Genomic DNA, 17,247 nt, shown 5'->3' with positions numbered 1-17,247 from the left:
TGTGTCCGTACTGTACTGCTCATTGTAACAGCATTTTACAATGTTTCTGGTGACAGAAGATCCAAGGATCGATTATTTCCTTTCTTAAAGACGGCAACTGTGATGTGGGGAAGCCCATTTTGTTATCCCATTTCGAAGCAAGCCATTCTCCAAGTCTCCTTCCTGCACTCGTGTTTTCACCAGGTGGACGGTGTGATGATGATGACCATCGGCAGGCGCGGTCTCCCTTTGAGCTGGAGAAGTCGTGCTTCATCATTCTGTTGCTGGTGCCTCCTCTCTCTGTCCTGATAATGTCCGGCTGCGTCTTCGGCCTCTTCCGCCGGACAGGTCAGTTCACAAGCCCAGGAGGTAGTGTCCCCTACTGTCAGAGGACTGCAGAGAGCTCTCTTCTGTACGGGGTTAAAGACATGTCTCTTGGACTGTGGCGAGCTCTCTTCTGTACGGGGTTAAAGACGTGTCTCTCGGACTGCGGCGAGCTCTCTTCTGGACGGGGTTAAAGACGTGTCTCTTGGACTGCAGGGAGGTCTCTTCTGTACGGGGTTAAAGATGTGTTTCTCGGACTGCGGCGAGCTCTCTTCTGTATGGGCTTAAAGACGTGTCTCTCGGACTGCAATTAGCTGTCTTCTGTACGGGTTAAAGATGTGTCTCTCGGACCACACTGAAATCTCTTCTGTATGGGTTAAAGACGTGTCTTTCTGACTTCTACGAGCTCTCTTCTGTACGGGGTTAAGGACATGTCTCTCGGACTGCAGTGAGCTCTCTTCTGTACGGGTTAAAAACTTGTCTCTCGGACTGCAGTGGGCTCTCTTCTGTACGGGTTAAAGACGTGTCTCTCGGACTGCAGGGCGTTCTTTTCTGTACGGGGTTAAAGACGTGTGTCTCAGACTGCAGGGAGCTCTCTTCTATACGGGGTTAAAGACGTGTGTCTCAGACTGCAAGGAGCTCTCTTCTGTATGGACTTAAAGACGTGTCTCTCGGACTGCAGGGTGCTCTTTTCTGTACGGGGTTAAAGACGTGTCTCTCGGACTGCAGTGAGCTCTCTTCTGTACGGGTTAAAGACGTGTCTCTCGGACTGCAGTGAGCTCTCTTCTGTACGGGTTAAAAACTTGTCTCTCGGACTGCAATGAGCTCTCTTCTGTACGGGGTTAAAGACGTGTCTCAGACTGCTGTGAGCTCTCTTCTGTACAGGTTAAAGACGTGTCTCTTGGACTGCAGTGAGCTCTCTTCTGTATGGGTTAAGGACATGTCTCTCGGACTGCAGGGCGCTCTCTTCTGGACGGGGTTAAAGACGTGTGTCTCGGACTGCAGGGAGCTCTCTTCTGGACAGGGTTAAGGACGTGTCTCTCGGACTGCAGTAGCTCTCTTCTGTATGGGTTAAAGACATGTCTCACGGACTGTAGGGAGCTCTCTTCTCTACAGGGTTAAAGACGTGTCTCACGGACTGCACGAGCTTTCTTCTGTACGGGTTAAAGACATGTCTCTCGGACTGTGGTGAGCTCTCTTCTGTACAGGGTTAAAGACGTTTCTCTCGGACTGTAGCGAGCTCTCCTCTATACGGGGTTAAAGACGAACTTGCGTGGTTATTATCTATACTTACCTGCTGCAGACCTTAGTTATAGATTGCATGTTACTCTGGACAAGTGTTTGCTAAGCACATTGTTTACATAAACTGATATATCTTTACTGCTCAATCACTGATTTTCTCCAGTGATACTTGATACTTGAATGTCTGTGTGAAACCCACATCAGAGGTCAGTACAGTGAAAGTCCTGCACAGTAATTACAGTACCTCCTCCTGTCTTTTATAGGAGTACCATCACAGTCAGAATAGAGTCTGATCAGATTTGTTTCTGCTCCTTCTGACCAGGTGCAGAAATGTACATCAGCCCTGAAAAGAGAAAGAGATGCAAGAGGAATGTACAGGTATTTGGCATCATTCCCCAGTGACTAACCATGCAGATAATACTCGTTACCTGTCCTCTAATCAGGACAGGAGTCGCATCTTTACACAAAGGATGGTGGGAGTGTGGAACAAGCTGCCCAGCCATGTTGTTGAAGCCAATAACCTGACTTTTAAAATTTTGATTTGATAATGAAAGAATTTACAAATACAAAGTACAACAATTTACAGCTTTCATCTTTCATTTTTTGATTATATTGTTTTTATATAATGAACTATTTACATTATGCCAGCATAGGAGGGAGGTTACAACTAGAAATACAATCAGCAAAAACACAACAAATAACCCACATTCTAGACAAAATGGTTTCATCCTCATTTACAGAACAGAATCAGGTCTCAGCTGGGCCACAAACCCAATCCAGTCTTGCCAGCATTTGCTAATCCTTTCTGCTTGTAACCTGAGAGAAAAGGTGATCTTTTCCATTATATACATCTTTCACAACATTGATCCACTGTTCTGGTGTTCGAGGTCTTTAATAGACCATATTCCCATGATCGTTTTCTTGCTAGGAACTAAAAGAATTAGGAGGCACTTGTTTCTACAAAGAGTGGTGGGGGTGTGGAACCAGCTGCCCAGCCACATGGCTTCCCTCAACACACAGTTGGATGAAATCCATGAGTCTTGACTACCAAACAGACTGAGAGGGCTCTTGTAACTGTCCTTGTTTTCTTGTGATTTAAGAACAATGTATCCAGACTGTTGCTCTGAAGTACAGCTGGACCCTAAGTTAATCTTTGTTCTGTTTTCAGGAAGTGGACCACTTTGATAAATCAGACTTCATCACTGTCCGGTACGCATCAGGACAAGACAGTCCCAGTAAAGTGTGTCTGTGTGTCTGTGTGTGCCCTGAACTCAGCTCTGTAACTCCTGGACCAGCCTGTCCTCTCCTGACTCAAGACGAGGGTCTGGTTGTTACTCCCATGATCCTCATCCTGGAATCTGCACCGTGTTTTCAGAATACCTCCTGGAAAGACTCTGGAATTCTACCTTCTGGGAAAGAGACCGGAGACACACTGGATCCCAGACAGGCCAGAGAGACAATGAGCATCAACAAGGTCACGTCGTGTGATCGGGGACGTACTGGACTGTGTCTGTGCCACGTTTAATCTAGACTCCTAGCTCTACAGCTCATGTCACACAGCTGGCAAGAGCTGCAGGACTTTACAACTGCAGATGACCTGGATTGGTGAAAGTATATTACTGCAAAAGGTAAAAATACCAAAGAAAAATGGAGTTAAACTCTTTGAATCAGACCTTATTTGGCAGTATTTCTGCAGATAGCTTTTTTATATTTTGGTTAAATATCACTGAGTGCACACATGGTACTGATGAAATATGCTTAACAGATCTAACTAAGATTTTGCACAAGAGCAGGTAGGCTGGACAAATTTAGGAACTGTGCTGACCGCTGTACTCACGCACTGCACATGCAACTTAAACTATCACATAGTTTCTTATTTTAATTTAATAATTCTAAAAAAAGTTATTTGCCAAGAGTTGCTTTTGTAGTATATTTATACACATATAACTTTTAAACAGAACATGTTTTTTTAAACTTGTAGACTTTGCAGTGTCTGGCCGTGAAGCAGTGAGTGGGGGGGGGGGGGGCCGTGTGAGAAAGACGCCATCATGGCTCAAAGCATTGGCCCTATAGTGTGGCCTTGAGCCAAGATGGCCCCCAGCTAAGTTGAGCTGGAGACTCAGCTGGTGTGAATGAGTAATTAGCACTCGGGGAGAGGGAGTACAAGTCCATGTGAGGGAACACAGCTGTCTACACTACAGTTGTGTAGTGACGGATTGCAGGCTGTGTTTAGGCTAAAGCAGGTGCTGCTTTACACAAAGTGTAGTGGGAGTGTGGAACAAGCTGCCCAGCCTTGTTGCTAAAACCGATAACCTGACTTCTGTCAAGACACAGCTGGATGTCAACAGAACTGGAGGACTTTCATTCCTGTCATCAAACCAAACCATGATGTAAAGGTTTATTCCTGTGCTGAAAAGAGAAGAAAAACACAACGTTCCTGCTGTGGAGACTTTGCATCTGAAGAATGCTCCACAGCTGAAACGTTGTGTTTTTCTTCTCTTTTTTTTGAGCACAGGAATAAACTTTTCCTTGCTCCTTTGCAGCCTAAGCATGCAGACACAGCTCCCCACCTGAACTACATGATGTAAAGTGTTTAATGATTCTAATGAATAGTCACCTGCAGACTCACTTACTGAAAGAGCAGTTTCTAATGGGTGAAAACAGACTGAGCCCCTGGCCTCTGTCTGAGCTGCTCATCTGGTCCCTCTGAAGAAGGAGGAAGTGCTTGTGGCTGAGAGAGTACAGACCCCTAGACTCAGGGTCCTGCAGTAGCTCAGGGGTGTGAACTATGATCACAGAGAGAGGAGCTGTGCGGTTTGGCTGCTCTCGGGGGTGTCTGTGCTCAGGGAGGGCTCACACTGACCGCAGAGAAACTGTAGGCAGTCGAGCTCAGAGCAGAGCGAACCACAAACCAGGACAACAGGCTCACTACACTCTGGCTGCCTACACACAGGAAGACAGAGCCTCATCTGTGTCTGTCAGTGACACCGGCTTCAGTTACAAATAAACCAGTTAACTCCTTCTCAACGGGCTAAATGATCTGACGAAGGGATATATATACTTTTAAAAATGTTTTTCCTAAAAGTGTATTGAGATATGACCCTAAGGGTGTTTTTGGTAAAAGGAACAGCAATAAAAAGTAAGCTACGTCTTGTCACGATCGCTAACCCCTCCTCTTAAGGGAGCTCCAGCCCTTCCTCGTTCCCTCCCATTGTTTGCACCTGATCCCTATTCCCTTCCCCCTTAAAAGCCAGACGCGGACCTCACTCCTGGTTCCTCATTGATTTCCACATCATGAGAGCCCGGGGTCTTGCTGCATCTGGCTCCGTTATGCTTTTAACTTTCTGTTCCAAGTTCCTGGTTCCCCTTGCCGGTTCCGACCCAGTTAGTGTTTTGGACCTTGGACTTTACCATTTGTCTCGGATTACTCTTTTGGATTTCCTACATGGATTGTTCGCCTGGACTCACTTCCCCTGGACACCTGCACTGCATGGACACGCCCCCTATCTCCAGACCCTTTTCCTGCATGACTATTTTTCCCCTTGTGTCTTCACTATTCTGGATCGTGTCGTCCGCATAGGGCCCGGAAAGAACTGTTCGTTACACGTCTATTATGTGTACATGTACCTATTTAACATCATCAAGTTCTTCTGAACCCATTTTAAACTCAGTAACTTTGACCTTGGAGGCTATCGGTTAGCAAATGTTGATGATTCGGAAACCACTTCCTGTTATTATTGAAAATTAATACCCAACAAAGTTTTCTGGATCTAAGAGATAAACAACAAACCAGACTCAGAGACAGGGCAGCTGTAATACAGTAGCAGATCTGCCGATAGTCTTCAGCTCCTGCCCTTCAACATCCAACCGTCTGCTGCAGTTTTATCAAGTTTTTATCAAGAGCCCAGCCTGAAGTGCATGTTTTATAGGACCAAAACTAAGGTTCAATAGAAGTTACGATCAACGGGACTGAAAGTGATTAAAAAACCACATGTCGATTCTACCTTTAAGTCTCTCTTTATTGCCTTGTGGGGAGGTGGATTGGAGAAATCTTCCCATTACGAAGCAAATGTAACCCACTTCCACACTTCCTATTCCAGGGCCGTGGGCAGAAACGTGCTCGCCAGTCGGACACGGACTCACTTTGCGCTTTCCCCTGGAATGGCGGCATACTGGTTGGCCCGCACGGAGTTTCATGGTTTATGACCATCAATCAAAATCCAACGGGTGGGTTTTTAAGATGCGGTAGGTTCTCTTACTGGGGCGCAGAGCGCCTCTCTGCTGCAGGAACGGCGGGGCGATGTCGCACAGAGCGACACACCTCACATTCTGCCGGGAACAAGCTATACGACCAGTCGTGGTCTCTTTGGGAATACTACAGCCTATAATAACTCGTTTGTTTTTTACCACGACGGGCTCCAATTCGCGTTTCGCTGGGCGGTATCCGTATGACCTCTCCTTCATACATTTAAAACGGACAGAACGCGAAGATCTCCTCATTATATAACGTAAAATCCCCAAACGCGTTGAGCGAGGTCCGTCTCCTCCAGTCGTGTTACCGCGCTGTTTCTGTTCAAACACACAGCTCTGCTAGATGAAGCGGAGCTCATTTCAGACATTTCAGATGCGTGACCTTGCTCTTGCAATTGGTAGGGAAATACGTGATTTAATAGTGACATCTCACGGCTTATCCCTAAAGAAACAGTAAAAAGACAGGTTCAGTGCTCGAGATATGAATTGTATTTTGAAAACAAGTGTATTTAAAGTCAATCTTAAGGTACACAGCCTTGATGTATGGAAGCCCGTTTCTGCCAGGGAGTAAAAAAAAAACGCGCTATGGTATCTCAGAATTGCGACTTAGTAACTCAGAATTGCGACTTTATAACTCACATTTGCGACTTCGAAATAGCCCATATTTCATTGTCTGTCCTTTTGTAATTGTATTGCCGCTCCCACCCAGGTCTTGCCAGCTGAGCTAAAGAAGACCTTTTTTAAGTAAAAAAGGACGTACAGTTGAAATATGTAAAAAGTATAAGTTTCAGTTTGTGAATTCCTCTGGATGTGAAGTGTCTATTTCTCTATCGTATTTTATCTTCTGTCTCCGTTTTTGTATAAATAAAAACTTTTTTAAAAACCCACCGTCCACTATTCCATCCGGGTACTCCCTGGTGGAAATGGGATTCCATAAAAATAATGTAATTAATTTGATTTTTATCAGGGCACTGTACAAGACAAGTCTTCAGGCCTATAGATCCTATGATCCTGTACGATTCATGAATATAGTGTAACAGAACGGCCGACAGACAGGTTGTACAATCTGGTCTAGACAGCACCACCCTCCCCTGTGTATTTTTTTTTCTTATAAAATATACTTTATTCCCAAAAAAAACATCTCAAAAAGAAACATCTCACAACAACGGCGGAACGGCAGTGATTGTCCGTTATCAATCATTGCAAGTGTGAGCGGATTTGTGCTTTTATGAGAGTCCCTCCAAATCCTACCACTTGCTGTTGTCCATTAACCCCTGTACAGGGCCCAAAGTCCTTCACCCTCCTCCTGAGGTCCGCCAGGATCCTCTCCTCCAGCTCCCTCGCTCCCCACTTTGTGCTGTGCTGGATAAGATTGTTCCTCATGTCCCACAGGCTTTTTTTTGTGAGAGACAGCTGCAGCCACATCAGGAACTGCGTCCCCTTGTCAAATCCGGTAGGTGCCAGCCCCACCAGAATGTACTGGTAAATGTGCACCGCACCCGTTCCCAGGAGTTGCATGATGTTGTCCATTCTGCCCCACACCAGCTCCAGAACACGTGCTCCTGAGTCTCCTCGACGAAACACGTGTCCCGGGGGCAATGCGGGTTCCTGGTAAGTGAGTGTCTGTAGAGGACCTCTCTGGTAGCCAGTCTCTTGTGTACGGCCATCCAGTTGAGGTCCTTCAGTTGGTTGTCAAGTTCTTTAGGCTGCGTCCTTTCCCAGACTTGTCTGGGAACTTGCAGCCTTTCGTCGGCGACCAGATGCCCCCTCACCTCTTTGTACAGGGCTCTGTGGTTGGTGCAGAGCTCTGGCTGTCTCGTGACCTCTTACCTCCTGCTCCACTTGACAGCGTGGGTGTAGAACTCCGGTCGCCTCTCTGCCTTGGGCCCAGTGTTTGACCACTGGACCAAGTGCCTCATCGGGATGGAGAGCCACAGCCTGACAAAGTACTGGTACCTGTGGCCGATGGGCTCCCGCAGCGCCCTACAGAGGTTGCAGTAGAAGATGCAGTCGAGTTTCAGGGGGAAATGTGGGACATCTTGACCCCCTTCCTCGACCGGCTGACACATCCGGTTTCTCGTGATGTACTCGTACTTGCCGCCCCAGACAAAGCCAAAGATCATCCCTTGCAGCGCTCGTCTGAGTCTGGCCGGCAGCGGGTACACCACCGCCAGGTAAACCAAAGCCGGCAGGATGTCTGCTTTCAACACCATCACTTTCCCTGTGTAGGACAGCGACCGCGTTTTCCACAGACCCAGCTTCGTGTTCACCTTGGCGATCCTCTTGGTCCAGTTGTTGGTCTCGTTGTCCTGGCTCTGGAAGGAAACCCCCAGTATTTTGAGGGGCTCCGTGCAGAGCTCGAGACCCTCCGGCGCCGTTGTCCTGTGCTTCCAGGGCCTGAAGAACTTCAGTTTGCTCATTCGGCGGTTGAGCTTCGACCCCAGGGCTCTGGAGTATTGCTCCATGACCTGCAGGGCCCTCAACCCCCTGTCCAACCTCAGGAACAGCGTTGTGTCATCGGTGTGCTGGGAGATCTTCAGGGTTTCCCCTGCGCCTCTCGGTATCTCCAGGCCGTCGATGACAGGATCTCGTCTCACCGCCTCTGCTAAGGGCTCTGTGAAGAGAACATAGAGAAGAAGTGAAAAGCTGGAAGTTTGCTGACGGATTGCTCTTCCACCCCACACGTCTGGTCGCTGTGGATGATGTGGGGGAGGGCGGTTCTCAGTCTGCCGGTCAGAAGCTTGGACAGGATCTTTACGTCCACGCAGAGCATCATGATCGGCCTCCAGTTTTTGAGGTCGGCGGCGTCTCCTCCCTTGAAGAGCAGGGAGATGACGCCCTCCCTCATGGTGTCTCCGAGTTTCCCCCGGTGGAAGATTTCCTGTGCCACTTCGACCAGATCTGCCGCCAGGGGGTCCCAGAAGCAGGTGTAGAATTCCTTGGGCAGTCCGTCCGGCCCCGGCACCTTGCCATTCTCCATGGACAAGAGCGCCGCCTTCAGCTCCTGGGCCACGATCGGACCCTCCAAGTCCTCCCTCACCTCCTCCGGTACTCGTGCCTTCAGCCCCTCCAGAAAAACATCGCCTGCCTCCACCTCCGTCTGCTTTTCTGAAAAGAGCTCCGTGTAGAAAGCGGTGGCCGCTTCTACCTTGTCGCTCTTATCCAGCACTTCCTCTCCATCTCCCCGTCTCAGGCTGTGGATCAACCTCTTTTTCTGGGCTCCTCGGACCTGATTGAAGAAATAATGCGTATAACAGGGATGCTGGCCGCCGGGGCTAAAGAAAGTGTTCTCTAGCTCAGCTGGCAAGACCTGGGTTCGAGCCATTGCAGTGAGGCATGAACTAGGGTGGGAGCGGCGAGGGGCACAAGCCCTAGAACCCGAATCCATTACAATAACAAAAGGACAGACAATGAAATAGGGGCTATTTCGAAGTTGCAAATGTGAGATATAAAGTCGTAATTACGAGATATAAAGTCCGAATTCTGAGTTTATAAGTCGCAATTCTGAGATATCATAGCGCGTTTGTTTTTATTCCTTGGTGGAAACAGGCTTCCACAGTTTCCCGTCTGCTCTGTGATGCTGCTTTGGCATCACAGCCACCTGGCGCCACCTGGTCGAAAAGGAACACTACTAAATAGACTGATAAATAATTCCTGACTCTTGCATAGCGCTGTTCTTGACATTTCACTCAAAGTGCTTTACAGGTAATGGGGATACCTAAAGACAGAAATGAATTTGATTTTTAAGTCAACACCCATGGGATCTTAAATGATTAAGTTTGTCTCCTGTTTTTAACCTTCCTTATGTTCAGACAATTAAGAGAAATACATTGACTTTAAGTCTCATAACGTGATTAAAAAGTGAGGAAAACTGGCGCCAAAACCTGCTTCCGGCTCATCTTTCGGATGCCGCTGCTGCGCCTGTTGCTAAGCGACGCTCTGAGTTTGAGCGCTCGAGCTCTTCTCAGTGCTGTTTTATTCCCAGGTGAGGAGCCGCTTCTTTCCTGGAAATCCAGGGAATGACTGGGAATCACCCGCCAGCTCCTTCCAGCGGGAATCTCCTGTGGGCTGGGAGGCTCTTCCCTGGTGTTTCTGCAGACGAGGGGAGTCTTGGTGAAAACGCTCCCTGTGCTGTGTGTGTTGTAGGCTGCCGGTGTCTCTGAGAGAAACGGGCTGTTTGTGTGGGAAGATGTTCTTTCCTCAGGAGGGGAAAAGTCTGTCTGGGGCTCAGCTGGAATAACCGAGCGGGAAGGAAAGTTCTGGAAGTGCGTCTCCTCTCCGGCTGCTCCAATCCCAGTTACGGCGACACGGGGACAGAACAGGAGTGATGAGCGAGTCTTCTTTCCTACACGGGGTATTAGTGGGGTTTTTTAGGAAACAGGACAGAGAGATAGAAAAGGACACCAGTGGGAGAGAGTCCTGAAACTGACTGATGAATCTCTCAGTTCTTGTCTTGGTCCGGGTTGTACCCAGTCCCAGTTTAAACTGGTTTACAATGTGGGACTTCTGCCCTGACACGACCCTACATGTGTCTCCACTGGAGACGGGAGTCCTGTAAAGTGTTTTTAGACAGAAACCCAGCAGAACAGACACATTAGAAGCGACCTGGAGGAGAGGTCAGAGCGGGGAGAGTCTCTGGATAAGTATAAATACCAGAACTTCGCTTTTTACAGCAACACTTTCTAATTAAAGTGTCCCGTTACTTCACTCTCAAGAAAACAATTTAAAATAACAGAAATGCAGTAGTCCCATTTTATTAGAAAAGGATTTGATCTCCTGATTGTTACTCTCACTAATATAATACTGTCTGTGTTATCAGTTACAGTTACTCCGACGCCGGGACTCATTACAGCTCATGACATTAATTACAGTTAATTAACTCTTTATCCTGAGTGTCTTCAGTCGTGAACAGAGGTCCTTCCAGTTTCTATGTGCTGTATCCAGTACGGGGTCGCGTCTTTCACACTAATGAAATGTTAAGAATGAAAACTCATTGAAATGAATTTACAAGATAAACAGCGGAATTTATTCAAACGAGACTGTATTAATACGAGTGAAGTTTATATGTAAATATTTATTAATACCTCATATTGTATTTCGGTACCTCAGCAGATATATGAACCTGGTATTTTCACCCACGGCTGTTTAAATAAGTTCAAGGAGGCAGGTAGTTCGCTCTAAGTGTAACCCTGTCTGAACGCTTCACCACAGCAGGCAATAGCTACTAGTTACGAACTACAATTCCCACAACCCCCCTGGGCGACTTCCTGCGGGCGTCTGCACCGCGAGTCCCTCACAGCCTGGACGTGGTGACGTCACGCAGGTCCCTTCCTTTGCTGGCTGCAGTCAGAGACGCGTGCAGAGAATAAACTCACACTGGATCCCTTTTTTAAAAGTTTTTCTAAGAAGTTAGTAACTATATGGGAGCGTTTCCAGAGGTTCTTACAGAACAGGAGAACTGCAGCTGGTATTGCGGATCTTCCTCTCAGTCTCGTACATCCTACACTCATTACAGGTGATGTTACACTGTCCCGTTTAAAAACTCTCACACTCTGTTACACATACACGAATAAACAGGACAGTTCCCCACACTGCACCCACGAGTGTGTTTTTCTCTTTTCACTCTGTGCTTCTGAAAGCTTCTTCAATTAACCCTTTTTATTCTTTATACATACAAGTATGATTAGTGCTGAATACAGGGAGGTACATTATTATTTAGACTTTATAGTGTAACGCAACAGGGGCTCTGGCGGGCGCCCTTGCCGCATCAGGTCGGCCCCATCCCGACTGAGGCTCGAACCCGGGACTCCCGCGTCTCTCTGCAGTGACCCAGCCCCTAGAGCTAAAGAGAGATCTCTCCACAGCCCACTAGCTGTAGTCCTGCTATCACAGGGAAGGGCGGTGACGTCACCTGCTCTGGTACGCCGGCTCTTACACAGTACCTGTCGGCCGTAAGCGTTACAATAGAAAGCTGGTAGTTTACTCTAATAACTCCAGTAAAATATCCACAATTTGGTAGAAATACAAGATTATTTGAATAGAAATACATTCAAAATAATGTACAACCTGTGTGTGTAGTGTGTATAATGATTATGATCCCAGTCTGGACTGGTGAGAGGAGCACAAGGACAGAAGACTGGGGGTTAACAGCACTCAGCTGGTCTGTGTCACCTGATAGTGCCCAGTGTAGAGTCTCACTGGCCCTGACTGTGGAGTCCAGCCTCTCTGATGAGTCTCTGTTAGGCTTTACAGACTGCTGGGGTTAACGGCACTGAGCTAGTCCGTATCACCTGATAGTGACAAGTAATAGGTTTATTCCATGCTGAAAAAAAGAAGAGAGAAAACACAACGTTTTGGTGCTCACACCTGAAGAAGGCTCCACGGCCGAAACGTTGTGTTTTCTCTCTTCTTTTTTTCAGCATGGAATAAACCTATTGTTCCTTTGCAGCCTAGGCATGCTGACGCAGCTACCCACCTGAATCACCTGATAGTGCCCAGTTTAGAGTCTCACTTCCCCTGACTCTGGAGCCCAGCCTCTCTGATGAGTCTCTATCAGGCTTCACAAACTGCTGGGGTTAACAGCACTGAGCTGGTCTGTATCACCTGATAGTGCCCAGTGTAGAGTCTCACTGCCCCTGACTCTGGAGCCCAGCCTCTCTGATGAGTCTCTATCAGGCTTTACAAACTACTGGGGTTAACAGCAATGAGCTGGTCTGTATCACCTGATAGTGCCCAGTGTAAAGTCTCACTGCCCCTGACTCTGGAGTCCAGCCTCTCTGATGAGTCTCTTAAAAATATTGGTCCATTAAACTGATGAGGTATGAAAACAGGAGAAAGATCCTTATACACAAATACTTTTTAATAAACAGTGAAACTCAATAATCTCAATAATGTCTTCCAATTACTGTATATATATAAAAAATCTCAACATTTCAATGCAGCACATAAAGTAATACTATTGTACTCTCCCTTCTGTTGGTAATGTTCATCTTAAAATGTTCGTTGATAAAGCTGGGATTCGCTTGACTAAAGTTAATAGAAAAACCTTAATTTGTAAATGTTTTCAAGGCACTTGGCAACACAGCAATCACGTCATTACACAATAATACTGGCAAAAGGAGCCTTCTTCAAGAGAAGTACTGAGCAAGATACCGTCTCTGCCATGTTGGAGTCTCCACAGGAACAGGAAGTAGGATGAGGGAAGAGGGAGGGGCTTCAGATGGGAGGCTGCTGTGATTGGATACAAGCTGGGAGGGAGCAAAGCTGCTGTTATTGTTCTCTTTAAACATAATTAATTTAGTTTAGGTTAAATACATCAGTACCATAAATTCAGATGATTAGAGATTAGAGAATGTTTTAAGCAACACCTTCTCTCAATCATCTTCTGTGGCCTTTCTCTCATTGTGCTGCTTCTGCTTATCATTCAAACTCCTTTATGTCTTGTATGTCTCTTCTGCTTCAGGGGACTGAAATAACAAACTACTGTTCTGTATCTGTCTACAATTGAGTCTCTCTACTGTCTCTCTCAGCTCCTCAGACCTCCTGCAGATCCTGTGGTCCTGTCCTGCTGGAGTGAACTGTGTTGTTGACACACTGACCTGCTGGAGCGTTTCTGCCTCCTCTCTGGCTTTTTCCTCATAGCGCTGCCTGAGCTCCTCCATTTCCCTCCTGTGTGTCTCCTCTCTCTCTCTCCTCTCCCTCTCCTGCTCCTCTCTCAGTTCCTCTATGTCTCTCTGCAGCCTCTCTCTCCCTCTCTCTCCTCAGCTCCTCTTTCAGTTCCTCTATGTCTCTCTGCAGCCTCTCTCTCCCTCTCTCTCCTCAGCTCCTCCTCCAGCTCTCTCCTCCTCCCCTCATCCCTCTCCTCCCTCAGCCTCTCCTCCAGCTCTGCTATCCACTCCTCCAGCGCTCTGATCTTCTCCTCTCGTGTCTGGATCTCCTCCTCCATCCTACGGAGGTAGTTCTGCAGCTCCTTCTAGTGCTCTCCTCGTCCCTCTGTTTCCTCTCCTCTCTCTTCCTCACGATATGCAGTTGTCTCTGTCTGATGTGGGACTCGACCTCCTGGTTCGACTGCAGGGTCTCCTTCACTCACTGCAACAGGAGGTGAAGTGGAAATCTAATAAGTAAATTGATTCTTAAAAATGTAGAGAGCTTTGAAAAAAATATATTGGTGCTTTTAGATAACATATTTCAAGGATGTAACTGCTGTGCTACAGTACGTGCAGAATTTTAGAAAACAGTTCGTCAACAAAGTACACTGTTTAGGTTAGTTTAGAAGACAATGTACCAAAACAATATATGCTGTCTGGGTCATTAGAATTAGCTGAAAGTAACTGATAAGCTTTGAATAACAAATCTAGTTTTTCTTATCTCGCTCTATGATGTAATCTGTTTTCTCTTAGAGAAAGGGGAAGTTTTAGAAGGGACCAAGTGCTGAACTTTTTTACAGCGCAACGTCTTATAAAAACCCTGTACTGCTTGTAACAAATTGAGTCTCTGGTTGCACTTGGCGAAGTGGCAGCAGGGCTCCCAATATTGCAATATTGAAATAAAGACCTTACTCAGGTGAGAACTCTCTCTTGTGGCTTCCTTGATAGTTATATTTCCATGACAGAGGAGAGACAGGAGCATCAGGGAGGTTAAACATGAGAGGAGATTAATATTAATTGATGGCCCTCTGTTCAATCAGACTTCTGCTCCTGTTCTGAGCTCTTCTGTCAGTGATACACTGAGGAGTTTCAGCTCTATTGGCATTTTAGACTCTTGAGCTCAGATCTAACGTAGAAAAGTATAATTCACTCAACAGATAATAATTTGTTCAATTACAGTAAAGTGGACTAAGTCACCTCTTGTTAGAGTTTCTAATGATCTGGTGATGGGCTCTTTCATCCATTCCTGTCCTGCTGGACTTCAGAGCTGCCTTTGACACTGTTGGTCAGACAGTCTTGAGGAACAGATCAGAGAGGTTGTTGGTGTGACTGAACTTCGCTGTGATGGATTAAATCTGATCTCAATGATAGAAAACAGTTCAAGTACAGCACAGAAGACCAGTTTAAGTTGGTAGATATCAGTGTGTTAGTAATACAGTACAGAGTGGAGCACAGTATGATTTTAATTCCTTATAGGACACCAGATGGTTGAATCCCTGGGTTTGATGACAAGTAAGATAAGTGACTCGGTAATACAGCATCAATCACACTCACTGGCAGGAGGAATCCACTCCACACTGTTCCTCCTCTTGACAGGCAGTCTGGGCTCCTCTGTCTCTTTCTCCAGCTCCTCTTCCTTCATTGTTTTTTTCATCTTCTCCTTCAGCTCCTCCTCCACTCCTCCTCCAACCTCTGTCTCAGCTCCTCTGTCTCTCTCTGTCTCTCCTCTTCCCTCTGTCTCAGCTCCTCTATCTCTCTCTGTCTCCCCTCCAACCTCTGTCTCAGCTCCTCTGTCTCTCTCTGTGTCTCCTCCTTGCTCTGTTTCAAATAATCAAGTCTGATCCTCTCTTCAATCTCCTGATATGTCTCAGTAGTAAAGTGCCACCCATAGTTTCCTTCCACCATGTCCTCTATCTTCTCCAGTAGTTCTGTGACCTGAGTGTGGTCGCCCCTGTTCTTGTTGAGAACATGATACCTGTTCCCACATTTCTCCACCAGCCACTGGAGCTCCTTCCCTCCTCTCTCAAAATGCTGCTCAATGGTTGTGTGTCTCAGTGTGTCCCCCCAGGTAAACAGCACTATTGTGTGTCTCCAGACTCTGTCAGTGAGGAGCTGCAGGTGTTCCTCCAATGTGTTCCTTTCTTCCTCTGTGAATGAGGAGTCTACAGGTATGGCCAGGACGAGAGCGTGGGGTTCTGGGAGGCACAGAGAGACACTGCACAACCTCCTTTTTGATAACTTCCTGTCTGACCTGCTGTGGATCCCAGCCTGGAGTGTCAACCACAGTGACCTGCCTCTTAGCTATTTCACCTTGACTTCTCACACAATGGTTCCTAGTCTGAAACTCCTCTCTGCCCATGATGGTGTTTCCTGCTGAGCTCTTCCCAGACCATCGTCCCCCCAGCAGCACGATCCTGATCTCTGAGAGACGCTGTGGTGCCTCCCCTGTCAGAGACAAAGATCACAGATTATTCTTCTTCAGAAACTAACTATTGATATTTCACAAATTCTTTTCATAGATCTCTTGTATACATTCAATTTCTGATAAGTTTAAATTAATGTTATTATTTGTATTACAGTTATTATTTTACGTTTATCAGTTCTCTCTACAGGACATATTTCTTTTGTCATTAGATACTGGCATTTTATTAATTTCACTGTTGTTTCATGGGGTTTCAGGAACTGAGTCTCTTTAGTCTGAAGGGAGTGTCCCACAATGACAGGCTGGAGGTACTGAGCCACATACATACAAAATATTCAAAATCCTCAGTGACGATTAGTGAACATTTAGATATTGATATTTCAGACATCCTCAGAATTAACATTGAAACACAAAGGACCACTAAGACTTAAAATCAAAAAGAGGTTTTGTGTTGTTGAAGCAGATACACTGGCTTTTCTCCAGACACAGCTGGATGAGCTCCCCCAGTCAAAACATAAAGCTCTACTGTACACAGAGAGGGGTGGGTGTGGGGAACAAGCTGCCCAGCCATGTTGTTGAAGCCGATACCCTGGCTTCTCTCCAGGCACAACTGAATGAGCTCCTCCAGTCAGGACAGGAAAAACAGCTGCATGAGAACCTGGAATCACTACTAATTATGGACCAAATAAATTCCTCTGTTGTTCATCTGTACTTATTCCTCTCTGGTATTATCAACTGTACAATAAACACAGCCTCTGAGCAACAAACAGGAAACGATCATATCTGAGCATGTCTGAGCATCATGAATACTAGGTGTGAATCCAATACCATCAGCAAACAGACAGGTTTTACATCAATCATTTTTGCCTTAAATTAACACTTTATTGAAATATTTAGTAAATTCCAAACAGCTTGGGTTTTACAGTACCGATCTCTGATCCCTGACAAGAGAAAGTGGAAGTAAACAGCTCTTGTCTCTCTCCTAGTTCAGACCCTGTGTGTTTAACAGACAGAACAAACTCTCAGCAGACGAGAAGAAACTTCTTCAGATGCTACTGTGCAGAGAAGAGACCCTCAGTGACTCCCTTACTGACACTCTCAGTTAGAACAAAAGAAAGCTCACCAGGGCTGAGCGCTGAGCTCTCAGAAGCCATCTCTCTCTCTCTCCTTCTCTTCCTGCTGATGTGGGGTGGAGGTTTCCTGTCCTCGCTGTGACACAGCTCTGGTGTCACCTAGTGGATTTCTAAAGTTAATTACCAACTGAACCGGTTCATCATTAAGACCAAAATAAATCACTTGAATATCCAGGTCAACTCTTACCAGCAGCCAGGACACTGGGGTCCACACCCCTACTCTCACACACAGTGTCCTGGATCTGTATGA

The 17,247-nt window shown here is 46.5% G+C and overlaps 1 pseudogene across 1 annotated transcript; it reads right to left on the bottom strand.

Annotated features, from left to right (window-relative positions):
• Nucleotides 1-12,634: 12,634 nt before the first annotated feature.
• LOC148666977 (GTPase IMAP family member 4-like) lies at nucleotides 12,635-17,047 on the bottom strand (annotated as a pseudogene). Its single transcript, XR_015936936.1, has 3 exons — nucleotides 16,988-17,047; nucleotides 14,997-15,887; nucleotides 12,635-13,884 (listed from the first exon to the last, which is right to left on the bottom strand). The product of XR_015936936.1 is annotated as a GTPase IMAP family member 4-like (transcript).
• Nucleotides 17,048-17,247: the final 200 nt, after the last annotated feature.

Source organism: Lepisosteus platostomus, chromosome 5 (genome assembly GCF_059453375.1).
Source record: "Lepisosteus platostomus isolate fLepPlt1 chromosome 5, fLepPlt1.hap1, whole genome shotgun sequence".
NCBI lineage: Eukaryota > Metazoa > Chordata > Actinopteri > Semionotiformes > Lepisosteidae > Lepisosteus > Lepisosteus platostomus.
This window is presented reverse-complemented; position numbering and strand designations above follow the sequence as displayed.